Genomic DNA, 27,523 nt, shown 5'->3' with positions numbered 1-27,523 from the left:
CATGACAAACTAGGTGGTGTAGTTTAACCCAGCAGGCAGCTCAGCTCCACACAACTCTTTGCTCTCTACTCTGCAGTGGGATGGGGGAGAGAATTAGAAAAAAGTAAAACTCAGGGGTTGAGATAAAGACAGTCTAATTGGCAGAAAAAGAAGGAGTAACAACAACAATAAAAAGAATACTCAAAACAAATGATATGACAAATGACAGCACAATTGGTCACCACCTGACAAACAAAATCCAGCCAGTCATCGAGAAGAGCTAAGCCCAGCTTGGCCAGCTCCCTCGGTTTTATTTTTCAGCATGGCACCATATGGCATGGAATACCCCACTGGCCAATCTGGGTCAGATGTCTTGGTTCTGACCCCTCCCAGATTCTTGTGCACCCCCAGCCTCCTTGCTGGCAGGGCAGCAGGATAAGCTGAAAAGCTCTTGGCTCTACTCTGCAACAACTAAAACATTGATATGTTATTGACATTATTTTCATGGTGGATCCCAAGCATAGCACCATACCAGACACTATGAAGAACATTAACTCTATCCCAGCCCAAAACATGACACTTGGTTAGGATAATTCATTAGTTCTTTGTCAAGTTTTGATCAAAGCTGATCCTGTGACAAAATGCAAGAGACCTTTAATTAGATAAATTTACTATAAAAAAGATGTCAATCGTCATCCAATAAAAACTGTCAGATTTTGTCAAAAACTCTGACCAGTGTTACAGAGTTATTGCATTTTTTTAGGTTATAGTAAATCAATATGCAAAGAGCAGTACAGGCAAGAAGAACCAAAGAAATAAGAGGAAAAGGTTTTTGTGATCTTGCCTGTTCCATATTGTTTCCCCTATTTCCATTTGCTTATTTTTTCTGCCACCCCTCTTTCTGTTCCTTTTGTTTAGAAATTCATCTCATTCCCTCTTGAATTCAATGATGCATCTTGCTTCAGGGCCCTTTATAGTAATTTATTCCATATACCTTCCATGTTTTTATTCCATTATTCCTTCTGTGTAAAATAATTTTGCCTTAGCTCTTCTTTTTGTGTTCCTAATTTTCTAATTTTTAGATGTCTTCTAGCTTCTGTGGTCTTGCAAGTGTAAAGAGCTTGCTTGGATCAATTTTATCAGTCCTTTTCATAATTTTTAAAACTTCAATTGGGTTACATGAAATCTCTTCTTTTCCACTGAGAATATGCTCAACTTTCCCAGTCTTTCCTCATAACTTAAATCATTGATATCTGGTATCATTTATATAATTGCTCTACACTGCTCCCCTGAAGAGCAATTAAACCTTTACAAAGATCTAGTGGCCAGCACTGTATGAATTACTCAAGGTAAGAGTCTAAAAAGTAAAAATTATTCTTAAATAAGAATAATTCACATTCTCTTGAATTAGATGGAAATTCCTCTGACATCACTATTTAAATACCAGTTCTGTTTACTATATTTTTAATTTCAGTTAAATAATGGAATGAAATATGATTAACAATTATTTCCTGTGCATAATAGATAAAATGAAGGAGAAGAAACAGTTTGCTGCTATGAAGATTACAGGGCAAGAAAAAGGAAGAGCCAAATTAGAGAACAAAAAAGATATGGCCTAATTGCACATAGCAGCGTAAGTACTCATATGTCCTCTCTAACCCATCTAAGGGTCACAGTTTCCGTAAAACAGCTCTCAGAGAAAATAAAAATAAAAATAAAAAAATTAATAAAAAGGCCAAATTCCAAGACCACAGAAAAAGTGCACTTACAGAGCCTGACACTGTCTATACTCCATCTTAGTTATCCAATGCATTTCACCTTAGATGAAGAGACAAAGAGTTGTGCTGTTTGTCAAACCTAACTTTAATCACTGCAGTGATTCAAAGTCTTTTCTCTGAGTAAGCAAGAGCAATAGCTTTTCCAGTAAGCAGATTTTTTTTTCTCACTCTTTATCTATGAGACTTAGAGTCCCTCACAGCCATCCCTACTTTACTATGCTGACTATCTCACCTGCAACAGAAAATCTGAGTCTTATAGATATCACAGTGGCACACTTAAATGATTCTTATTTTTGGAATATAAATGTAAGAATCTCACCTTAACTAACCACTCACACTACAATGCTGTCCCAAAATAGGAGTTATATTTTAGAATGTTCATTCATGTTTATTTAACCAGTTAAAAATGTTTAAAGCTTATTAAAACTGCACCATTTTCTAAAATATAAATTAAAACAAGTTTTTCAAAACCCTGCATTGACACATATTTCTTTAGAACCCTGAAGAGGCTGGATGGTCTTAGAGGACTGTACCAAAACCTTTTTATTAATTCATAATCAAATTCTTGTTTTTACTTTAATAGAGACAAGGAATAAGATGATTTTAAAATGTTTTCTGCCCTTCTCAGTTGGCCAGAAAATGTTTCAGTACCAACACTAAGTTACTGACAGTGGCAAAGTAGTACTGTGTATATTGCTATTATCGTAATGGTTCAACAAATTCATTGAAATATTCTTTTAGAAAATGTTCTCAACAAGCAATAGTAAACAACAATATTGGCCTTGATGTCTTATGTCATTGCCCAAAATGGGATTCTTTTTTATTAGCTTCAGGACTGTGTTCCTGTCACCTAAAGGACCAGATGTTATGCTATGGTAAATCAGCTTAGCTCTGGGACCCTGAAAAGGTATTTGTGATATAAAATCATTGAGGATCTTCACCCCTAAATGAACCATATTTTGTCTAGATATAGCTGTACTGAAAATAATCTAGTCAAAGGCATGGGTGTTCTGCCTTGTAGTAGAATCTGGACCAGGATCAGTAGACTCCCTTGTTCAGATCTGTAAAACAAACAAACAAACAAACAAACAAACAAAATAAACAAACAAAGAAAAAACATTGTGCTGATCTTACCAGAGAGATAAAAGGCATATAATGGAAGAAGTCCCTAAAGAGCAAAAGAATTTGCAGAACAGTTACCTCTGTAGCCCTCAACATCTCCCAAATCATAGAATCATAGAATGGCTTGGGTTGGAAGAGATCTTAAGGATCACCTAGCTCCAACTCTCCTGCCATGGGCAGGGATGCCACCCACTAAATCCGGCTGCCCAGGGCCTCAGGAATGGAGCATTCATACCCTCTCTGGGCAACCTCTTCCAGTGCCTCACCACCCTCAGAGTGAAGAATTTCCTCCTAACATCTAATCTAAATCCCCCCTCTTTTAGTTTAAAACCATTCGCCCTTGTCCTAGCACTATCTGCCCATGTAATAAGTCACTATCCACCTTTTTTATAACCCCCTTTTAAGTACTGAAATGTTGCTATAAGCTCTCCCCAGAGCCTTATCTTTAGGCTGAATATCCCCAGCTCTCTCAGCCTGTCTTCATAGGAGAGCTGCTCCAGCCCTCTGATCAGTTTCTTTCCCCTCCTCTGGACACTCTCTAACAGGTCTGCATCCTTCTTCTATTGGGGGTCCCAGACGTGGATGCAGCACTGCAAGTGGGACCTCTCAAAGGCAGAGTAGAGCGGGACAATCACCTCCCTTGATCTGCTGGTCACACCTCTGTTGATGCAGCCCAGGATGCAGTTGGTCTTCTGGACTGTAACTGCTCACTGCTGGCTTATGCTGAGCTTTTCATCCAGCTCCTGGGCTGTCATTCCTTACTGCCATCACTGTTGTCTACTCACTGCTCTCACTGAACTGCTGTTAGCCATGGCTTACTACAAGCTATGCAGAGTCTCGCTCATACTGCACATTTCCTGTGCTTGTCCATTCACTTTAACTCTGTCTCTTTATATATCTCACTTATCTCTTCTTCCTCTTCCTCTTCCTCTTCTTCTTCCCTATAGGCTGTTCTCAGCTCAATCCCATTGACCTCCTTGCTCTTGTCATTTCCTGCATTTAAAACTAACCATGTTCCATTGATAAATCTCTTACCCTCATTTATCCTCTTGAGCACCTCTGCTTTTCTTCCCAGCTCCTCCACATTCAACTTAAGATTCTTAATTGTTAAGCATCCATCACATATACAGTCTTCTCTAGGTCCCTCATTGCTCATAGCCAAATGCAAACCACGTCTTCAGCAACTGATGGCAGTACTATGCTCAATTTAGAACTCCCTCTTTTTCATCACAAAGATAAACTGGCAGAGACTTATTACTAGGAAAATAAAATATTTTTAATAGAAAATCATACAAGAAAAATAATGCTGAATGAATCTAGTGGTGATAACAAATTTGGAATGAATAGCACAATATGTGGAAAGGATAATACACTCTCTCTTTGCAGGTGAAGTTATTTGTTGGATGCACAGTCCAGTTTAAGAATGCTCAGGTTAACACTTAGATATAGAAATATCCTTTCTATATGTGCTCCATAATGAAAGAGGAAACAAAGATTTTCAATTTTCTGCACCTATATAAGCAAGTCAAAAACTACTATATACCTTAATGAAGAAATCCTTTTAAGGGGAAACTGTTGGAAATCATGACCAGGTTCAACAGGAGAAAATTCAGCTAATAAATTTGTGAATATGATATTTGATGTACCTACATTTTGTAATGTACAAAATTGGACAAATATATATATATATATATTTCTCAACTCCTGGGATGACATAAAGCATTATTTCTAGGAATAGCTTTTGTTATATATGACAATGCCAAGATACATTGACATTTATACGTTAGAAGAAATATTTGAACAGTGGTTAAGTCTACTCTAACCTACGAATATCTCCATCAGACTAGTTACTAAAGCTTTACCGCCCTTTCACAGTAGCTTACAGTGTCAACCTAGGAAGGAATATCTGTTCTTTTGTGAAATTTTCCTCCTAAAACCTAACACTTTTTTCATTGTTCTTAATCTAATATGTCTTTACTATGAGTATTTTCTATTTAGCAATATTAGACCTGACACGGTATTTAAAATAATTTTATGTCATATGTATTTTATTACTGATTTTTATAAGATATCCTAATATTTTCCTACTTTATGTTTTTCACTAGTTGGCTGTACTGTATTTTTATCAAGAAAATCAGGATCTACTCTTACCAAGGACTGCAAGTTCTTTCAGATGGGTAGCGAGTTACAATTACTAATTACCCAGGGTTAATATTACTTATTAACTCTGCATAATAGAATTGTGCTAAGAGGCCTCGATAAGGATGAAGCCAGCTGTGATATAGAACTAATGGTAACTGGTAACCCCTGCCCACCAAAAAAGGGATTAGTGGATAAAAGAGAAGAAACAAGGCTTATAGAATACAAAATAAAAGTTTTGCAGTTTAAAAAAGATCATAATGAGGTGGATGAGGAGTTGTCTCAACATTCACCTCCTCTTTACAAATTATTCATAACTGTATTGAATAGTGCTGGTCTTATCTCTGATCTCTGAAGTACTACTAATATATAGGTTCATTCCAATAAGAACTCAACATTTATTCTTACTCTTGCCTTCCCATTGTGAAAGCTCTTTTTAATCCATGAAAGTTCTGTATTTCTAACACTGTGTTTATTGGGTTTCCTTAGCTGACTCTGAAGCAGGTATTTTATCCAAAGACTTTTAAGAATCAAATGTCAATTTGTTTTACTTGTTCAAACTTTAAGAGAGTGTTTGGTATTTGTAATGTTTTTATTGCAATTTGGATTGTTTTAATATGTTGCAGGTAAAATTAATTGCTTTGCAGATGGATTTTTTAAAAATTAAGATGATATAATTGATATTCAATATTGATATATATTGTGACATATTACATTGAGGAAATGCCCTCTATGCCTTCAGTGCATTTCTCATTCTCTGATATTTGGCTAGGATTAAATCATGAAGCATCAAAAGTAACTGAAATAGTGGTGAGAAGTGATACAAAAATTCAGCCAATGACAGTGTCAACTCCTTGGTCTGCCAACACCAAGGAAAAAAAATGCAATATGCTGATAAAAGAGACTAATAAGACAGATATTACTGGGCTATCAGCAGCCTTTGAAACACGGAATATCTGGTGCATGTTGCAAAGCATGACTTCTTATTCAAAGAAGGGAAATTTATATTACCAAAGTTGCTCAAGAACAATGAAGCTGCTGACATGAAGAATAAGAACAAAATCTTGTGGAAAATAACTTGATTTGTGTACTATTTATTTTTACAGTAATTTATTTCCTATGTGATGTATTAAACAAAAGTGCCTCTGAGTATTTAAAGAAAAATATTGGTCATAAGGACTTTTATACTGTTTTTCTTTTAAATGAATATGTTCTGTCTGTTGATACATTGTCATAGGATGAAAAAGATCTCAGATCCATACAGTTAAGGTTCCTGGAAGAATGACATATAAATATTATTTCAAGCTGAGATGACTTGTATACACAGTGGTTATCCATTCTTTTTCCCATGAATTAGGATTCCTGACACTATCATTAGATAGATAGACTGGCCCAACTTTTTAACTTCTGTTAAATATTCCTTCCTTCCTTCCTTCCTTCCTTCCTTCCTTCCTTCCTTCCTTCCTTCCTTCCTTCCTTCCTTCCTTCCTTCCTTCCTTCCTTCCTTCCTTCCTTCCTTCCTTCCTTCCTTCCTTCCTCCCTTCCTCCCTTCCTCCCTTCCTCCCTTCCTCCCTTCCTCCCTTCCTCCCTTCCTCCCTTCCTCCCTTCCTCCCTTCCTCCCTTCCTCCCTTCCTCCCTTCCTCCCTTCCTCCCTTCCTCCCTTCCTCCCTTCCTTCCTCCCTTCCTTCCTCCCTTCCTCCCTTCCTTCCTCCCTTCCTTCCTCCCTTCCTTCCTTCCTCCTTTCCTCCCTTCCTCCTTTCCTCCCTTCCTCCTTTCATCCCTTCCTTCCTTTCTTCCCTTTCGTTCTTTCCCTGCTTCCCTCCCCCATGCCCATGATTGCATGGATCATCCCACTTTTCTTGGAGGACATATTTCACAAGATCCATGTTAAATATAACAAATGCTTTTCTTTCTCACTTAACAATCTTTTATTTTCTGAAGCTTCCCTGAAGACATGATATACTAGACTTAGCTATGTGGTTAGATGGCATTTATGTTAGAATGTAACATTTTCAAGAGGCCAAGTTTTTAATTGTATTTAAATGCCTAAACATTGTAGTAGATCATACAAGAATTTCCAAAATTGTAAAACAGCAATTAAACTTGTCATTATTTAGATGCCTTTGAAAATATTAACCTATAATTTTAATTAAAGTACTAGAACCAACTTAGGCTTTTAAACACCTGTTTGGGTTATTCCTTTCTCACAGGTTTTCATCTTGCTCAGATTAGCATAGTGTAATAACTCTGTTAAGCAAGTTCATATATTCTGAAAGGGTTAATCTGTATCAGATTATGGGTTTTTAAGTATATAAGAATGTACTCTTTTTTAATAATGCACATTTTCAGTGCCATGTCCAACATGACTATGGAAGAGAAGTTTGCCATTTTAAGTGCAACATTTGTACATCTGAATTTTCAGGAAATTTGAATTATTATATATAACTTATCTAAGGGGATTACAAGAACTGAGGGTTGATTTGAGACATCTTTTATTTTTTACATTATATATTATTTATTTCACAGCAGTGCTAGTATTTTTGCTAGGTTATTGTGCATATGAGCCAAAACATCTACATGTATGTTCTCATAAGCTTACATTCTAAAACCACAAAACAAGACAGGCTGTAGGAGATGGAAGAGTCATCAACCATATTTCACTAAAATCAATAGGGTTCTTGGACATGTTAAGGTTTGCCAAAGTCAAGTAGAGTTAATGACCTCAGCTCTCTGAGATCATTAGACATCTCTCTAGGCACTGATCTCAGCTCTCTAGTGTTCGTTATTCTTAACATGTCACTAGCCTTTCCCTCATTTCTCCCTGAATTTTATCAGTGTGAAACCAATCAGCTGCTGGGAAAGCAGAGTAGCAGACCTAACAAGAGTAGCTTTGCACCATTAGGTCCTACATAATGCTGTGCCATAAATACAGCATAACACCAAGGAATCATAAGCAAATTTAACCTTCTGGGTCCAAACAACTTCAGTCTCAGAACTGTTTGAGGTCTGTCAGGTCAGTATGCTTCTTTGGAAGGACAAATAACTTTTCCAAGATACAAAGGAAATAACTTTAAGCTTATTTGTGCTCAGAGTCTCTCAGTCAGAAAACTCTGACCACTATTTTTTATTTTATTTTATTTTATTTTATTTTATTTTATTTTATTTTATTTTATTTATTTTATTTTATTTTATTTTATTTTATTTTATTTTATTTTATTTTATTTTATTTTATTTTATTTTATTTTATATTTTATTTTATTTTATTTTATTTTATTTTATTTTATTTGTTTTTGCCTTTGCTTGATATGTAGTCTCACTTCATACGGATAGAGGACTGAGATGTCCACTAATTTAGTGAAAGCTACCAGCTTAGTAGACAGCCTAAATTTCCACTAGAATGTGTATCTAAGCGTGGGTCCCACCATGGAACAGTTAGGATGATCCTGAGAGGCTACACTGCTGATCTTCACTAACTGCAGAGGGTAAGGCGGCTTCTTACCTCAACAAAAAGAGACATTTAGGCAATTATTCTTTATTTTGTTAAAGGTCTGTCTTTACTATAAATAAATCAAGTAGTTGCAATGCCAGCTTTAATGACTGTTTCTGGATTTGAATGAGACTTATAGTCCTTGAATGGTTCAAATTTCTTCAGAATCAGGGTCCATAAAACTGAGACTTGGAGTGTGAAGTAATCTCCAGTGTTGCAGGGACAGTGGCTTTAGAAAGAGCTAAACAGAGACTTTGCACCTGATAAAAAGACCCAGCTAGAGTTAAATACCCTAATTTAGAGAAAGTAGAGGGCTATCATTAAACGAGATCCAAACTAAGGATTGTGACTTTACTATTTCTCCTAGGGCCTTAAAAAATGCAGATGCTTTTGTTGGCATATATTGTGGTATAGAATTAAAACAACAGCATCTGATGCATGTTACAGCCAGGATATTCTGGGGCCTGGGACCTAAGACCTAGGTCTTAGGTAATGTTCTGAAATTTCAAAATAGTCTCTGGGAATCTGCATCCCATTTCCAAAAATGAGTGAAGGTACATAGACATTTGGCATAAACTGATTTTTAGGGAAAAGAGAATTGTTCTGAATAAAACAAATTACAAAAGCTTATTCCAATGAGGGGAAAAATAATCTGTCATCTTAGAACCAGAGCATGTAATAGACAATCTGCTGCAAGCCCTCTGTCATTCTCCTGAATTTAAATTCAAATGGAAAATAGAACATTATTCTTTTTTTATTATTATTTTATTTTTTTCCCTACATAAAGACTTCCTTCTACTCATAACAAAAATAAGAAAAGATGGTTATTATATGTATTACTTCTGTAATTTTAATCCACACTTTCCATTTGTTCTTCCATATCTAGAGGGCTATTGTATGTCCAGTGGCTTCAACGTATATACCACTTAACATATAATGCAAGAAACATACATCATGCCAAAATCATTTAGTTTTTATTACAACTTTTTCCTTACAATTTTCTACTTATAATGAGTGCATAAAAGACCCCTTTTCACCCTATTGTTTTTAGACTAAAAGCCACTTTATTCTTAATAAAAGGAATAATAAGTGCCAGTTGTAAAATACTCTGTCAATCACTTCAGCACTTACAATTGTGTAACACCTTTCTTTAGGACCTCTTAGAGTGCTTTAGAAAAGATAAAAACAAATAAAATAAAATTACAATTACATTTAAATGCAGAATTAAACTAATGAGTTTTAGATCACTTGAATTTTGTTACTAAAGGTTGAAAAGATACAATGTGCTTCTGAACACCCTGCAAGGAGTTGAAAGCTGCAGTGGCCTTGTCCATGCTGATCTTCAAATGAGCTATTCCAGAAGACCCTCATTAAAAGCAGGTTGAATTGCAGCAGAAAATATCTTCTTCTACCTTGATTTCCCGTATCTGATTTTTGTCAGCTTATATTATACTTTTTTTTTTTTTTTTCCTGCTGTATATTGTTTCCTCCATGTGTACTGGTGGTAGTGGAAAAAATATTTCCTGAGATAAAAAGACAAAATTAGGATCTTTCAATGAATCCTATATTCAGGATAAATGGGAGGGATGAAGAGTGAAAACTAAGTGAGACATAGTCTAAGCATGTTGTGACTATGCTTTGCTTGTGTGCTATGGATAATTAATTTAGTTTTTTTGATGACTATGGTTTGTGGCTTCAGACAAACAAATTAAGCTTCAGAATATATGTTATCCAGTGATTGAAAATGCTGTCTCCATTTACAGTCAGGTTTACAGTTACTTTTACAGACAAACACATTTGAGACACCTAGGTTAAATACCTATAGGAAGCGTTCCCATGCCTTTTTTTCAAAAATGGTCAGTATAGTTGGTTTTCTTGTGGGTCCTCAGAAAGGCATATGTCAATGGTTTGTGACATTCTTACTGTTTTCTGCTGTTGCTTTTGGTAACAGCAGTCTCATTACAAGGAGATTACAATTATGAAACTCTTTGTTAAAGGTAATGAAAAGGTGACTAAACTGTCTTATAGGTGATGAAGCTACTCTGTGTTTATGTAACAGTAAAAGTATTCTATTTTTACTAGCAGACAAATGTAACAGCTTCTTGAGATACATTGCTTTCTTCTCTTAGGGCTCTTCCAGATTACAAAGAAATGAAGATCAACTTAATTTAATGAACCCTGTGAAAGATATTATACCCATTTGCTTTCTCATGCCTTAAAGTTCAGCAAGTCTGAGGGAAGTTTTTCAGTATTCTTTGGATTAAACTCACAAAATACTAAGGAAAGTTATTAAGAGGCATGCACTGCTGGTAAAGAAAGAAGCCATCTAGTCACATCCCATGAGTTAACTCATGCAATGACTGATATGGCTGATTAGCTGTATTAAGCATAAATAAATAGGGAGATGTCAATAGGAGATGGCAGTATTTAGAGGAGGAATGATCCCAATATATTAGCAACCAAATGCAAAAGACAAATAGAGTGCAGTCCAGTTGACTCACCTCTTGCTCTGTGCCATCTGAGATGCCCTGGGACATCCCGTCTCAAATGAATTTTTCAAAATAGCACAGGTCTTCAAAATAGCATAATTTGTTCAGAGTATTTGCCAGCCCTGTAAGGACATCTCAAAATATCTCTAAAAGCAGTTGATCTCTGTATTTAGCCAATGGAATATATCTGGAAATTTATGGGAATTTCCACCTGTAGGCATCTACATTAAATTGTTCTGTTTATACATATTGAGGACACCTTAAGGGATTGACTCAGTTTCATAAACAGTTGTCTAGTGCCATTTGAGGGTCCTTGGGGTATCTGAGACATCCACAGAGGGCTGGCATATGTGACATGGTGGATCTATGTCCTTCTGCAGCCAGCTGATGGAGGACAGGCAGTTTCAGATAGCACTAGTTGCCTATATTTATCCCACTGAAAATAAAATAAAATAATAATAATAATAAATCTACATCTCTGTAGATTATGATGGCAGCCTAGAAACCTAGCTTTCATACTGTAAGCAACTGAATGTTGATTTGGGTGTGTTAATCTCAAAAAGAATAAGACTCCTTGTAGCAAAGACAGCACTATCAGGAAGAGAGGGCACATGGCTGTGCTGGAGGTACAGCCATGCACACCCTTCTGAGCCATGGGATGTGACCTGTCGGTATCGCTGACAGGACCTTCTTCAACAGCTCCTCCTCTCCTCAGCTGCACAGTCTCATTCCCACATCATAACCTCTGCTGTGCCAATACAGCCAGTTGTGGGGCTCTGAAGTAAATCAGAAAGGGAACTGATCCATTTCTGGTGGGTCATTTTTCACTGGGACCAGGTTCCCAAGACTGTTCACCATGCAGCTGCACAAACAGTGGTGCCAGTACAACAAAGTCAGGGGTGAAGGAAGGAGTGAATGGGAGGTGGACAGCAGGAACCAAGTCTAAGTAGGCTTAAGCAGCCCTGCTGCTGAATGTGTAACCACAGCCTCAGTGGCTCTCTGATCATGCCTCTGCTCTAAATGATTTCCTTTTGAAACTTTCCTTTTGCCTGTTTACCTACTGAGGCAGATCAGTCACTTGGCACTTATATTTGCTTCCTGCATTTCTGCTTCTGTTTTTTCTCATGATCAGTGACTGAAAAGTAACATTACACTGGCAGCAATAAAAAATTGTCACTGGAATTCCTCCAGAAAGAGCCAGTCAGTGTTCTTTATTCAGCATACACTGGGGGATTGCTGTTGTTCTTTGCCATCTTTTGTTTCTTTCAGAAAATTAGTGATTAAGGAAGCTGTTGCACGGGGTGTGCACTCTCTCCCCATTATAAAGTTTGAGCATGGGGATGAAATCAACTTATTTCTTCCATGTAAGTGGGCTCGTCGTGTCATCAGTTCGTTTTCATTGTTTCCTTTGGCTTCTAAAACAGACTAATTTTCCATGGAGACATAGTCAGCCCATAGGAAGATGTGAATTAATTTATGACTCATTGTAATAAAGCACTTGAAAACATATACAGGACTCCCAGCGCAGGAGTCAAAGAGATTTAAACACATGCCTAAAAGTAAGCATCCACTTCATTCCTTTGTAAACAGGACCTTCATGGAAAAAACTAATGCCCACATTTATTCAGCACCAGTGCATCAACATTTTAATTCTTTCAGATATTGTCTATACAAAAATGAGATATCAAAACTTGTCTCAAAACCGAATGAACTACAGCAGATGAGGAAGAAAAATTTCCCACTGAAATATTTTATGTCTTTAAAGTGGGGTAATTAAGTCCTCTAGAATCTCTTTAGCCAGTAAAAAAGTTTTAAAATCCACTGCTTATGAACAGTTTTTTAAGCTTGCAACATTCCTAATAAATTAATGTTTACTATTCCAAAAATACCTTAGAGGTATCAGTGTACACATCTTAAAAGTATTCAGCATGCAAGCTAATCATCTGTTCATGTTTAAATGATACATTTCTCTACTTCATGTACAGCAGTCTTCAGGCTGGACTCTTTGTATTAAACAAAGGAGGAAAAAGCTGGTGAGAAAAGTCAGCTAGTGGAGAAGATAAGAAATGACTTGAAAAAGAAATAAAAATATATGTGATACAGCAATGAAAAATCATAATAAGAACATTAAAAAAACCACCCTCAAACTCCAAATCCTGGGATACATATTACAGCAAAGAGACAACATAATACTTTAAAGATGCATCTGCACTGTTTTGAGCATAAAGACGTAAACGATTATTTTCTTTTAAAAAATACTATATCAAATTTGTAATTCTATACAACTTCACAGTATTAAGTAAAATTTTTAAAACTTAAAACATGCCATTTTTATTAATGGTCCATTTTAAAACCACCAAACATTTTGATGTCAATTACTAAAACAAGGTTTAACGCTGTCAGAAAGCATTACTGCTAAAAACAGTCATCTTCTCGGTGTTTTTGTCTGCAAAGCATTACAGTTTATAAAACAATTTTAACTTGGAATACGTAAGACTCTATATGAAAGTTTCCATATGTTAAAAATTTTATTTGTGTGTTTGATTTTAAATTGCTTTGAAAAACAGACAGTTGAGGTTTATAGAAAGGAATCTTTCTTTTAGGAAATAAATGTCTCAAAAGTACAGGGCACCAGCAGTAAAAACATTCTTACCACAAATCAGAAACACATTGAGAAGTGTTTGTTGAGTACACCTTCTGAAACCAGAATTTGTTTCTATTTGCTGGAAAATTGAAAAATCTGTTGTATCTTGGCATGCTTGTTTGGCACTGTCCCAGGCTGTTCATGCAGCAGTGGCATTATTGTGCAATAAAGCTTTCAGGACTTGTAAAGCTTTCAAGTTTCTCTTCCATTTAATTTCTAATATGCAATGTATCTGCCAATGGTCTGCACAGAACCAACCAACACCGTTGTTTTATGAAGTGAAAAGCAAAAGTGTATATTCCATGATATTTTATTTTTAATAAAATGTGAGGAATTTTTAAGAAATGAAGACAATTAATCAGTGTCTCAGCTTCTGCATGGCACCTAGCCAGAAGCCACCAAGCAGACAGCTGAAGTTTGGAGATTGTTTTTGCAAGGCTAATTTAAGGTGAACTTAGATGGATTCAAGATTTATAAGCACTACAAAGTCCTGACTGGAGCAAAGTTCAACTAAGTAATCCACAGCTCACTCTGCAGACAAAGTGCTGCAGCCGAAACTTCCCTGTGATTTAGTCTACAGTCAATGAGAATTTTCAAAACAGGCAGAAGGACTGAATTTCACTGTTTCACTTCAAAGGTCTCCTAATAACTGAGAGGATTATACTCTTTTAACCGGTTAAGAAGGTTAGATGATTTTGAGTGAGTGGCTTTACATCCATCAATAATTCTAAGTTGAAAGTTTAAAGATATCGTATGTATGTACATCATTTAACTCTTGAAGGGTTGCAGTGCAACAATACACCTGTTTTGAAACTGCATCCAAATTGCTAAATAAGTGATAGCTGTTTTTAAACTGCTTTACCAAAGTGAAGATATTAGTAAGAAGATTAATTAAAATTCTTCACTGAAACATTTAGTAAAATTAAGATCCTTTAAACTGCTTCTGACTTCCTTCTTTCCCCACTAAATAAATATATAATGCCCATTTAAGATCATTCTAATGTGAGCTGTGCAGACTTTGATGTTAGTACCCTTTACCTCTAGCATGCTAATGCCATATGTATATTTTATCAAATTAGAAAGAAGTTTCAAATGCTCAGTTCCAGTGACAAAGGTACCGCTGAAGTAAAAAAGCTGAGGATTGTCAAACTAAAATGAAAAAGGTACATGCAGGAAATGGCTATAAATTTTGTCTTTTTACAGGGGAAGACAGGAAATTATACATCATAATAGTAAAAGAACTATCCTTTATCATATCAAGTGGCTCTTCTTAAGTTCTTTTTGCTCACGTTTACCATTATTAGTTCAGTCAGAGAGCCCGGTTAATAAAGAATTAGTTCTGCATTACATGATTGTACCTCAAATCTTCTGCAAAGAAGTCAGGGTAACACATGTGCTGTGAATTCTCAAAGAATGGCTGACAATTTATTGTGAGTTTTACATAGCCTATATTAACATTAGCATTAACACTAGCCTATGGAACTGCCCCTAAAATAGTTAAAAACAAAACAAAACAAAAACACTCCAAAAAAGACAAGAGGGAATGAAGAAGTGAAGAAAAGGCCATATAGAATTGCATATAATGTATCAAAAATTCCATTAATATTATTATTAACAATAAAAATAACCATTATTGTATTAATGTAATGCCTAGGAGTCATAATACTTTTTGAATAAAATATCAGAGACAATCGGGAAAGGTAATTACAATTTTGATTGATAGAAGGACCACCCATATCTTCTATCTGACCAGTAAGATATAATACAAATTGACTTAATATCTCGAATGGAAAGTGGAAGGGGTGGGAAATGAGTCAAATCTGCTACAATGACTTTTAGAAATGACTGAAATACAGGAAACATTTCCTCTTGGACTGTTTTAGAAAAAACTGCATCCTGCTTCCTTATCAACATAAGCAATTATCTTAATATATTCTAATGTACATTATAAGTGGAAAAACACTTCTGAAAAATGGAAACTATGCTTTTAAAAATGGGAATATTAAAAAATCTTATGGATTTTTTTTATTATTACTATTATTTTCCCTTAATCTTTCATTGCTCTCAAGTTTTCCATAGTTTACCAAAACATTGCTGAAATAAATACAATAAAGACTCTGAGAAACTGTTCTGAAGCCTAACTACAATGGGTAGAGAGTAGCCCTGGATGATTTCCATTGAACTGGCAGAGGATACAGGTCAGTGAGATTATGGAGATTTTTGCCTGATCTGATGCTCTGCACGACTGACACCTTTCCATTTTCCAGCGTTACCTGTTATGCATTGAAGCTTACAGTATGTTACTTGGGGCCTGCCTTTTGGGGAACGCATTTTACAATGCAGAAATTCCTTATGTTTGAAATATTTTGATAATTAGATATGTCTCCTTCCAGAACCTTTAAAGGGAATTTGAGATTTATTTTCCTTAATGATGAGCACAAGAATAAACGTACAAAACTAAATTGCTAGTTGGGTAAATGGGGTAGGGGCAGAGAACAACAAAAACAACAGAAATAAAATTGATTGGGTGGACTAATCTGGAAGCGGTGCCTTAATACGCATACCTTAACGCATCATAAGTGCTACTGGATGCATTTGTTTCATTTCTTTATTATTTTTTACATGGTTATTTATGTATTTTTCAGTTTAACCAGGACAAAAACAGCACTTTATGTATTGAGAAATCAGCTACAAAGGCTGGGTCAGTTGTTGGTCTGTGCTGAAGGATCTCTTCTGCATAGGATGCACAATGTGGTATGACTACTCAAGGGTGCACTTCAATCACTCCTAGAGAGGGGATATTTAGACTGGGTGAATGGGAGTCCCTGTGAGCAGCACTCATACATTTTGCCCATCAGAAGAGTGGATAATGTGGTTTTTCATCTAAGATTTCTTAGGCATTCTAAAATGTTTCTTTTTTATCAGTAGGTGGTTGAGCCTGCTTGATACTGTGGCTGCTTTGTTAACCAGTGCCTGACTGCATCACACAAGTGCCATGGGTTTTGTATTATTAACACAGTCCTGCACAGTGCTAAGCAAGACATCCAGTCTGAATTGGTAATGCTGGGCACTTCACGAGACATGCTCAGCACCTTCCAGTACTGAGCCCTAAATAATGGTCTGGAATTAAAGCAGCATATTAAATTTCACAGTCGTCTTCATAATCAGGTAGGGGGAAAGGTCATGATATATCCACCAATGCCTTGATACTAGCAAAGCTCTATCTATATGTATGAAAAGCAGCAAAATGTAGTTTAAGAAACGTATTTTAAAAAAATGATCTAAGGACTGTAAAAGCACTCAAAAGTCTTTTATTATGCATTCTTTTGAAAAAATGTTTCTATAAAACATAGATAGTTACGAAGAGAATTTATATAAAAATTGATCTATAGCATGTCAATGTGAAATGAGAAAGTTTGTCATATTGTTAATGCAAATTAAAAGGACAATCTTAATCTATGGGAGATGGATATTTCAGTCCTTTCACAAGGAACTGAGATTATACATTGGTAACTAGTTGGTGATACTTCAGTGCTTTAAATACTGTTCTTTCCCATAATAAATATTTTTATATTTATAATGAATAGGTAGGCAAATAATAAATTACAGGCATAAAATATGCATGTTTCTTCGTATTAATGGCATGTTTTAAATTTTCTTCCATAACTGCAGTAGGATTTTTTTAATGTAATTTCTATAATGAGAATCCTGCAGTTCTTATGTAGGCAAAACTCCACTGAAACCAATAACCATGTTCTTAAAGGAAGGTGTGCTCATCTTTTTAAATATAACTATAGCTTCATTCACTTAAAGTACCTCAGTCCTCTTAGAAGATGAGCAATGCTTTGTTATATAGACTTAGTTTGGAGCAAGCAGTCTTCATGTCCAATCCAGCTGTTGACTGGGACAGAATTTGACATGGCAGAATTGTTTTCCAGTGTGTGTAATGACAGTACAATCCTGGTCAGCCAGGCACATACTCATTTCAAGTTACTGACTAGTTATGGTTGCTAGAATGAAGTGTAGTATTCTGAGCTCTTAATCTCTTTTCCAAACTTAATGCCAGATATTAGTTCTACTGAAATTAATGGGGAATGGGAAAAAGTATCGTTATCCTTTTTGAAAAACAGATCTCAAATCTTTTTATAATGTTCACTACTTTTTTGATGGTGAACCATAAAAAAAAAGGAAAATCTTTAACAAGGGGCTATAAGCTTTTTCCACCCATAAGAAAATTGGTAACTACAATATATTTGAAAACCTTTGAAATATTATGAATGTTTTTCTCTTTAATGCTTCTCTCATTCACCTGTTTCAAGCACTGTGGCTGTATCATATCAGGTGAGACTGAGTGCACCTAGTGGGCTCGCTGACACTTAGGACAGCTGAGTGTTTTGTACCTGTCCTTCTCTACAAACAATCCACAAAAATTTAAAACAGAAAGAAAACCCGCTGCTGCCATTCAGCAAGAAGTCTATTACGAATCCCTAGGTGGCATAGAAAGCATTTAGACTCATTTCATTCACATGTCAGGTGAAGACTTTCATTTAGAAGTGAGATGAATGCTGAATAATGGATCGTTTGAATAATGTAATTAAGAATTCATTAAAGCAACCCTTAAAATAAAATCTCCAAAATGCAATGCATGTATATATTCCCCGTCTAATGTACCAGAGAATCAAACGAATGAATGGAACATAATATAATACCAATGTTTACAAAATTCTAACATTTAAATTAAATGAACTCTCAGTATAATACAATATATAATTTTTAATGGCTTCTGAGTAGGAACAATTAGGATTCTTGAAAGAGATTGGTGTCCTTGTTAGGAGTAAAATAAAAGTATCCAAATTAATGATAGTGTCTCTAAGTCTGGCTTTTGCAATACACATTTCTTGAAAATCTTGACTCAACTGAAGTTTACTGAAACTATCACACTTTGTTTCCTTCAACATTTATATGTCTAGTTTAAGAAAGCATGGATAAAAAAAAATAAAAATAAAAGCTGAAAAAAAAAAAAAGGTCTTGTTCCCCAGCTTTCCAATCTTGGGCAGAGTGACCACAAAATGGTAGAGTTCTCTATTCTTGCTGAAGTCAGGAGGGGGATAAATAAAACCACAGTCTTGGACTTCCGGAAGGCTGACTTTGAGCTGTTCAGGACACTGGATGGTAGAGTCCCTTGGGAGGTGGTTCTGAAGGGCAGACGAGTCCAGGAAGGCTGGGCATTCTTGAAGAAGGAAATCTTAATGGCGCAGGAGCAGTCTGTCCCCACATGCCCAAACATGAGAAGAAGAAGACTGGCCAGACTGAACAGAGTGTTGTGGCTTGAGCTTAGGAGAAAAAAGACGGTTTATAATCTTTGGAGTAGAGGGCGGGCCACTTGTGAGGACTATAAGGATGTTACGAGGCTGTGCAGGGACAAAATTAGAAAGGACAAAGCTCTTCTGGAGCTCAAAATGGCTACTGCCGTTAAAAATAACAAAAAATGTTTTTACAAATACATCAGTGCTAAACGGAGGGCTAAGGAGAATCTCCAGCCTTTACTGGATGCGGGGGGGGGAACTTAGTTACAAAAGATGAGGAAAAGTCTGAGGTGTTTAATGCCTTCTTTGCCTCAGTCTTCAGCGGCAAGAGCAGTTGTTCTCTAGATACCCATTGCCCTGAGCTGCTGGGAAAGGATGGGGAGCAGGATGTGGCCCTCACAATCCACAATAAAATGGTTGGTGACCTGCTACAGCACTTGGATGTACACAAGTTGATGGGGCCAGATGGGATCCACCTGAGGGTACTGAGAGAATAGGCCGAGGAGCTGGCCAAGCCACTTTCCATCATTTATCGGCAGTCCTGGCTATCAGGAGGTCCCAGTTGACTGGCGGCTAGCAAATGTGATGCCCATCTACAAGAAGGGCTGGAGGGTAGACCTGGGGAACTATAGGCCTGTTAGTTTGACCTCAGTGACAGGGAAGCTCATGGAGCAGATTATCCAGAGTGTCATCATGTGGCACTTGCAGGGCAACCAGGTGATCAGGCCCAGTCAGCATGGGTTTATGAAAGGCAGGTCCTGCTTGACGAACCTGATCTCCTTCTATGATAAAGTGACACGCTGGGTGGATGAGGAAAAGTCTGTGGATGTGGTCTACTTTGACTTCAGCATTCTCTGTGAGAAACTGGCTGCTCTTGGCTTGGACTGGAGTACGCATTGTTAGGTTAAAAAGTGGCTGGATAGCTGGGCCCAAAGAGTTGTGGTGGAGGCCGGTCACTAGTGGCGTTCCCCAGGGCTCAGTACTGGGGCCAGTCCTCTTTAATATCTTTACTGATGATCTGGATGAGGGGATCGAGTGCACCCTCAGTAAGTTAGCAGATGACACCAAGTTAGGTGCATGTGTCGATCTGCTCAAGGGTAGGAAGGCTCTGCAGGAGGATCTGGAAAGGCTGAGGTCAACTGTATGAAGTTCAACAAACCAAGTGTCAGGTCCTGCACCTGGGGCACAACAACCTCAAGCAGGCTGGCAGATGTGTGGTTGGAAAGCTGCCTGGCAGAGCAGGACCTGGGAATATTGGTTGATAGTCAGCTGAATATGAGCCAGCAGTGTGCTCAGGTGGCCAAGAAGGCCAACAGAATCCAGGCTTGCCTAAGAAACAGTGTGGCCAGCAGGGCTAGGGAAGTGATCATCCCCCTGTACTCAGCTCTGTTGAGGCCACACCTCGAGTACTGTGTTCAGTTTTGGGCCCTCACTACAGGAAGGGCATGGAGGTGCTCAAGTGAGTCCAGAGAAGGGCAACGAAGCTGGTGAGGGGTCTGGAGAACAAGTCTTACGAGGAGTGGCTGAGGGAGCTGGAATTGTTCAGCCTGGTGAAAAGGAAGCTCTGGGGCGACCTGATTGCTCTCTACAGGTACATTAAAGGGGCTGTAGCGAGCTGGAGATTGGTCTATTCTCCCACGTGTCTGGTGACAGGATGAAGGGGAATGGGCTAATGTTGCACCAAGGGAGGTTTAGGTTGGATATTAGAAAGAACTTCTTTACTGAAAGGGTTGTTAGGCATTGGAGTGGGCTGCCCAGGGAAGTGGTTCAGTCACCATCCCTGGAGGTCTTTAAAAGACGTTTAGATGTTGAGCTTAGTGATACGTTTTAGTGGAGGACTGGTTAGTGTTAGGTCAGAGGTTGGACTAGGTGATCTTGGAGATCTCTTCCAAACTAGATGATTCTGTGATTCTGTGATCTCTAGCAAAGCTGCTCTCTCCCGTGAAATGTCTTCCAAGGCTGTCTCTATAAGCCACTTATCCCACCCAGTCACTGAAGACACCTTTATCTTAATGTCACGCCAAACTGGACTGTGCCAGAATGTGTTCTGAAGATGTAATTCAAACAAGCACTGAGTTATCCACCCAGCATCTGTCGAGGGATTGCCTAACTAGGAAAAAACAGTGATACAGGTGCTCTGGGAGTGTGTTCCCCACTCCTGTCAGTGAGGCATCTGAGGCAAGAACTGCAAAGTGCAGGACCATCTTTCCTGAAGTTAGACTTCCTGCATCATCCTCCAACTGGTCCATCAGGAAGACAACATTAAGAATCAGGATTTTGAAGTAAAGTCTTAGCTTTTTTTTTTTCATGCTTAGCTTGAATTTGACGATGAACTTGGACTATTAGAGGGTAAAGACTTGATCCAATTTGTGCAGGTGGATGTGTGCAGAGGGACAGGGCTGGTGGTTTCATGGGTCTTGACCTCTGGCATTCAAGAATAGGAGTGTCAAGGAAAAGATACATTTAATGATGACAGAAGCCCTTGATTATGCATAAGTGACTGAAATCAGACTGAAAGTTAAATGTCTGACTAAGAATCTAAGCACACAAGATATTTATGTGGCTGTTGAATGGCTTAGACTACATGCCTAGGTTTTACACAGCCAGAGTTAGTTAAGATGAATTTCATTTAGGTTTTCTTCAAATGAGGGAAAAAAGAAAGAAAGAAAAAAAGGTAATAAGGTAATGAGTGAATTGAAAAAGCTGTTATGTTGACAAGAACAATAGTAAACCTAGAAAAAAATATTAAGAAGGATAAGTGCCTTCACTTCATTTAGGGTTATCTGTTAACTAATGCAAACGCCCTTCCGGTACTCATATAACTTTTTTTTTTTTTTTGGTAGAAAATGTAGTTTATAGAAAGCAGGGGTCGGTAAGTCCAGGATGTCTTAATTCTCCTTTTCTCTGTTATAGTTGTTTGGCACAACATTGGAGACCCTCAAGAACTCAAAGAACATTGCCCTGCATTTTTAGAGTGAAGTATTATGACGTATCAGATGTTTTCACCTGTTCTCAAGCAGGTCATTTTGATCATTTGTCTCCACTGTCCCACAATAAGAACACAATCACAATTCTACAGGCCTCAGACAACAGAGATGGTGGCAATCCCCTTAGCTTATCTCTTTTCTCCTTACAGAAACATATGCAGAGATGCAGGAGCCAAATCCATTCTGCCATCAGTACTTGTAGTGAAGCTGAATGAAAAACCTCCCATTTCAGCAACCTCTGGCAATTTTATCTATCAAGTTTCTCAGAACTGAAAAGCATGGTCTCAATACAGAGGTCACCCAGGAAGCAGGACGGGAAAAAGAACAAAACAGACTTCATTTCAACAGCCCATGGCAGGAAACCTATTAAAGAGCCAAAATTGATAAACAGAGATTTTATCACACTTGTTGCTAGACAGGGCTGAGATGTTTCATGGATACAACTCATTTTCTGTGCCTTCCCTCCAAAAAAAAAATAAAATAAAATAAGAAAAATAATACAATAAAATAAATAAAATAAAATAAAACAAAATAAATAAAATAAATCCCCCAAATAAAATTAACTTCAATTGGCATTATTACTGGACAGCTTTACCTTACATGGGAATATCACAGAATCACAGAATCACAGAATCACAGAATCACAGAATTGTCTAGGTTGGAAGAGACCTCCAAGATCATCTAGTCCAACCTCTGACCTAACACTAACCAGTCCTCCACTAAACCATATCATTAAACTCAACATCTAAATGTCTTTTAAAGACCTCCAGGGATGGTGACTGAACCACTTCCCTGGGCAGCCCATTCCAATGCCTAACAACCCTTTCAGTAAAGAAGTTCTTCCTAACATCCAGCCTAAATCTTCCCTTGGCACAACTTGAGCCTGTTCCCCCTCGTCCTGTCACCAAGCACAATATATAAATATATATATGTGTGTGTGTGTGTGTGTGTGTGGCTTCCTGAATGTTTTTAAAAAGCTCACTCAGTTGTTTGTGAAGAAGATGGTTGCCATTCACAGGATGCAGAACAATGGAAAACATCAGCTGATGTACTGGTGCATGAAGCCTCTTGAACTTAACTTTTCTCCAGACCATTAAGTTATTCTGTGTATCTGCTGACTGTGTTTAGCACTGACCCCCAAATTTAACGTAATCTATTTTATCCACTTTGCAGGAGACTAGGAGTGCTCACAGAAATGACAATGACATCTCAGTTGATTAGTGAAAAATTCCAGCAGTCACTTTTAAAGTACTTTAACTCAGTGGCTTGCAATTATCAAACCATGTTCAGGTTTTCAGTCTGCACAGCCACTCACTGAACTTCTCTTTACCCCTACTTCTTTACTAATGGAGCAAGTTAGCATACTCTAATGCTAAATTCAGTATATTTCATAAAGCATTTTATGAAGTTATTCTGAGAGAAGTTACTACAGATGCAGTAGAAAGTGTTCTTACTGCAGTGTCTCTTCTGGTGGGCAGAACAATCATTCACTGAGAAATTTGAGGGGAGGATCAGAAGTGTCAGAAGGAAAGTAGACAGCTGCCAACACAACCACTTCCAAATTGCTCTTCTAAGTAAGACAAAGCAGGTCATTTCTTTAAATCATTCCTCTCACAGAGAAGTCTCTGCCATTGCTATATAAGAACCTTAAGGTTATTGCTTTGCTGTTTGGGAACCTACAGAGCCTTCAGCTCAGACCACATGGGCCTAATGGATGATTCTGCCCTGAAGGGGAGAGTCCGTAGTTTCATTAGGAACTAGAAAAAAAGGCTGTATTCAATGGCAGTCCCCTGATGTCACTTGTAGTTAATCAATTGCCATATGTGCCAATCAGGGTAGGTTGAGCTACAGGCAACTCTTTTTATTTATGGCTAAGAGACTGGGAATAGCCTATGCAGCTGGGAAGCCAAGCAGACCTAAGGATTTTCCACAAGCAGGCAGTCAAGGAGGCAATTTATTGAGGGAAAGACCCCAGAGCAAGAAATTAAAAAAAAAAAAAAAAGTAAAATAAGGCAGTGATATGTTTTACATTACAGATTTTCTCTTGGTATGGGTATCAGCTTTTGAATATTTCAGTAACGTTACATCTCATCTCTCATCTACATATCCATTGAGAAGTGTTCAGCAGAAATTGCCCTTTGTTCTGCAGCACAGAATTAAACTGACTTGCAACTCACTGCCATACTTGGGTCCTGAAAACTAAATATGCTTTGTGATGATTTTAGAATGGCCTAATCTTTACTCTTGTCAAACTAAACTGCAGAATTATCATATGAAACTTTTTCAAATGTCCAGGTTAATCACACATGACAATCAATCTTTTATTCTAACCAATAGGGACAATCTGTTTTATGCACTTTTGAGGGTAAAAGGGTTATTTAGCAGTTGAATTCTATGATTTGTGACACTTGTTTTGAATTACACATCATCTTGTCCTGGGAAACCACTAAAAATGAGACATGGTGCTGTCTCCTCCAGAGGCATCTACTTTTCCCTTCTTCTCCATGTGCATCTTTGTCTAAATTTATGTTTATATATCATATCCATATAAAGATCATCTTCTTGACAGTTTACTCACCTAGGCACTAGGGAATATACAACACACTTGACATTGGCTTGATGTAGTGATACAGAATAAGTTAGAGCCAAAAGTTAATATCGAGAAAGAGTCACTACCAGCCATTCATTCTAGCAGTCATAACAAGCAACCTGTCAATTGCAAATACATAGGGTAAATGTTGTTTGCATTTTAAATTGATTTTACTTTAGAAATACATGTAACTGTTCCCAACATTAAATTAACATAGACACCAAGTTTTCTATATACTAAAAGATGTATCTTTAACTTTTAGGTTATATTCACAGTTACTGTTAAGAAAATGTTAAAATAATGGTGGGAACAGTTCCCCATGTTTCTAAAGTGAGAAGGACTGCTTTAATTCCCCACTAGCCCAGATTTTTCTTCCACAGCTCCATAGCCTACATTACAGGAGAATGCCTGGTTTGGCCAAGTCACAGCTTGAATGCTTCTGAAAAGAGACTGAGGGCAGAAGATATATATACATATATATGTAAATATATGCATTACTTGCTGTATACATACGTTTTAAAGAATAATCTGCACATTGTTTGACTGGCTGTTAGATTTCTATTTTTTCTTTATTTACATATATGCTACAAATATATGCTGATATATGCTCAGCAAAGCAATGAAATCCATGCCCATCTTTAAATTGTCTGTCCTGTGCAGGATGCTTCAACCTTTTTACAGTTTAGAAATAATTGGCATTAGCGGCTCGTCCCATACTAAGGTCTATTTCATCTGCATAAATAGTAGTATATTTAAAGATTCAGACCAACTTTCCACTTAAGTAAGAATGGCTATGTGAACATGTGAATAGTCCCATCATGAGAACAAACGATTTCAACATTCATGTCTCTGCAAGTGCTACCAGTTCACTGAGACAAGGATTCACATATCACAATATCACAACAGAGGTAGCTGAACTTCTACTAGACAATTAACACTTCTATAAAGAATAAAATAAAATCTACATTTAAGGCCATTTTGCTCTCATACAGAGAATATGCTTTTACATTGGGGAGGTTCGTCCATTGCATCAAGATCCTTGAAGAATAAATGAAGAAATACTTGCTGTAATTTACATGGTAAGTATTGCCAAGGAGACAAAATGGTTTTCCTTGTACATTTCAGCCTTGTGTTAGGCTAAAAACCATAAAAGTCTTACAAAATACTGCAATTCCTCCTGTGTTTTTTTTTTTTTTTTTTTTTTTTTTCCTCCCCATAACCTCATTTTCTACCCCTTCTTCATTTCTCACTTGTTGAAAGGAAAGTAAAAAAGAAATGTTCATATAGACAACCAGTAGGATGCCAGAAAGGGCCTTTTTCAGTCAGAAATGGTGTGGTGCCCTCTGGATAATCAATTGTCCCTGTAACACTTTAGGATTTTTCATGCACTGAGATGCAAACTGAGCAATTTCTTCTTATTTTTTTTTTTTTCCCCTATCTAGTTTGTTAATACTGGGTAGGCAATTGGACAGTGGGGCCTCCTCATTCTTGGCACTATTTCAAACACAACTTGAAATGCCCTGACAGCAGTTCTTCTTACAAAGTAACGTTAAGGTTGTGACACAGGCCAACAAAAGGCTGACACACTGTCGTTAGCTTACCCTGTTGTGCTTAGGTAATGGTGGAGCCTCAGATCTGCGTGTGATGTTAGCATTATATGTTCTTCAATAACAAGGCACCAGAGGATGAATTGAATGCAGAATGTCATCTTTAACTTTGAATTTCCAAGTTTAGGCTGGCTTCTTTCTTTAGAATAAGGACTGACTCTGCATTAATTATACAAAACCATTGATAGTAAATATATTAGTTTCTCAGAAGTTGTTATTATTTAAGTGCAATATTTTCAAAATAAAAATGTTTCATAAAATCTCAATACTAAAGTCACTTAAGTGTTCTTTTACATAGTTATCCTGATGTATTAAAAATCCTGGCCATGAGCTGGCATCCACAATCACATTTCCCACCTGTCCAGCAGTGTTCAAAACTGGGATTTTGTTTGAAATACATTTCTGGTTTTAACTACCCAAAACCCCACTATAAATTGTTTCCCTTATAAATTTCATGGGACAGTTAATCCAGATCTGGAATTTTGGGGCTGTGTTTCAACACAGACATGGTAATATAATAAAAATAATTAGATGGAGTACAGCACAAGTAATACCCTCATATTTTTGTAAAATTGGCTAATATCAATCACTGTGTAAACCACTCCTGCCTGTTAATGCTTAGCAGTTTCCAGTGTCTGTAAAAAGAGAACTCATATGTTTCTTTGTAATGCCAAAGAAAAATTGGCTCCTCAGAGATAACATATTCAGTATTTTTAGACTCTCCAGTTACTTTAAATCAAAGTATTAACAGTGCTTCTCTTCTTACATTCACAGTTAGTATGTTGTTTCTTTTCCCCTCCCCCCCAAAAAAGTCTTTAACTCTGTTATTTTTATGCACTTATATAAACATGCTAAAGAAATGCAATTTTGCAAGCTTTTAGCTGAGCTGATTTCTTTGAGACTAGAATCATACATAGACTTAAATTTTCTGGATCGGGTGATGGTAGCTTAACATAGCACACCCACATGTTGTTTTTCAAAAAGGGGAAGAATGCCATTCATTTCACTGCCAGGTCTTAGGTGATTTAATAGTCATTTGAGGTCCTGTGTCTGGGAAGAAAAAGCTCAGATCTTTCAGAATCACTTTCCTGGAACCTTCTTTTCTTCTTGTGTTAGCATTACATTATATGAATGAGGTATAAGCTTTAATTCCTGTAGTAGGTACTCATTGTTCAGAAAGTTTGCAGGCAGAACAAGTGAAATTTGCTTTGTGAGCTCCCTGTGGGAACCAAATGACAAGCTCTGTCTTCTCCATGAGAGGAAATATCTGGCATGATATTATCCAGTGCCTGAGACAACAATTTTCATCCTTACCTTTTATCTCTTTACTCCTTCCTCAGAAATCTTGGGCAATCTGTAGCAAACATCTTTCATCTGTGACTCTTGATCCTAAAG

The 27,523-nt window shown here is 37.1% G+C and overlaps 1 long non-coding RNA gene across 2 annotated transcripts in view; it reads right to left on the bottom strand.

Moving 5' to 3' along the window:
- Positions 1-117: 117 nt before the first annotated feature.
- Positions 118-27,523, bottom strand: part of LOC137849671 (uncharacterized) — a 39,461-nt gene continuing 12,055 nt past the window's right edge. The window contains exons 2-4 of one of the 2 annotated variants that reach the window (XR_011092023.1): positions 27,443-27,517; positions 26,123-26,287; positions 118-2,818 (exon numbers count right to left, since the gene is read on the bottom strand). This is a non-coding gene — a long non-coding RNA (uncharacterized lncRNA). Of the gene's footprint in view, positions 2,819-9,457; positions 18,972-26,122; positions 26,288-27,442; positions 27,518-27,523 lie in introns of those variants that run through there. The other variant, XR_011092022.1, reaches the window with a different exon arrangement.

This window comes from Anas acuta, chromosome 1 (genome assembly GCF_963932015.1).
Source record: "Anas acuta chromosome 1, bAnaAcu1.1, whole genome shotgun sequence".
In the NCBI taxonomy this organism is placed as follows: domain Eukaryota; kingdom Metazoa; phylum Chordata; class Aves; order Anseriformes; family Anatidae; genus Anas; species Anas acuta.
The sequence above is the reverse complement of the archived record's forward strand: the minus strand, read 5'-3'. Positions and strand labels throughout refer to the sequence as shown.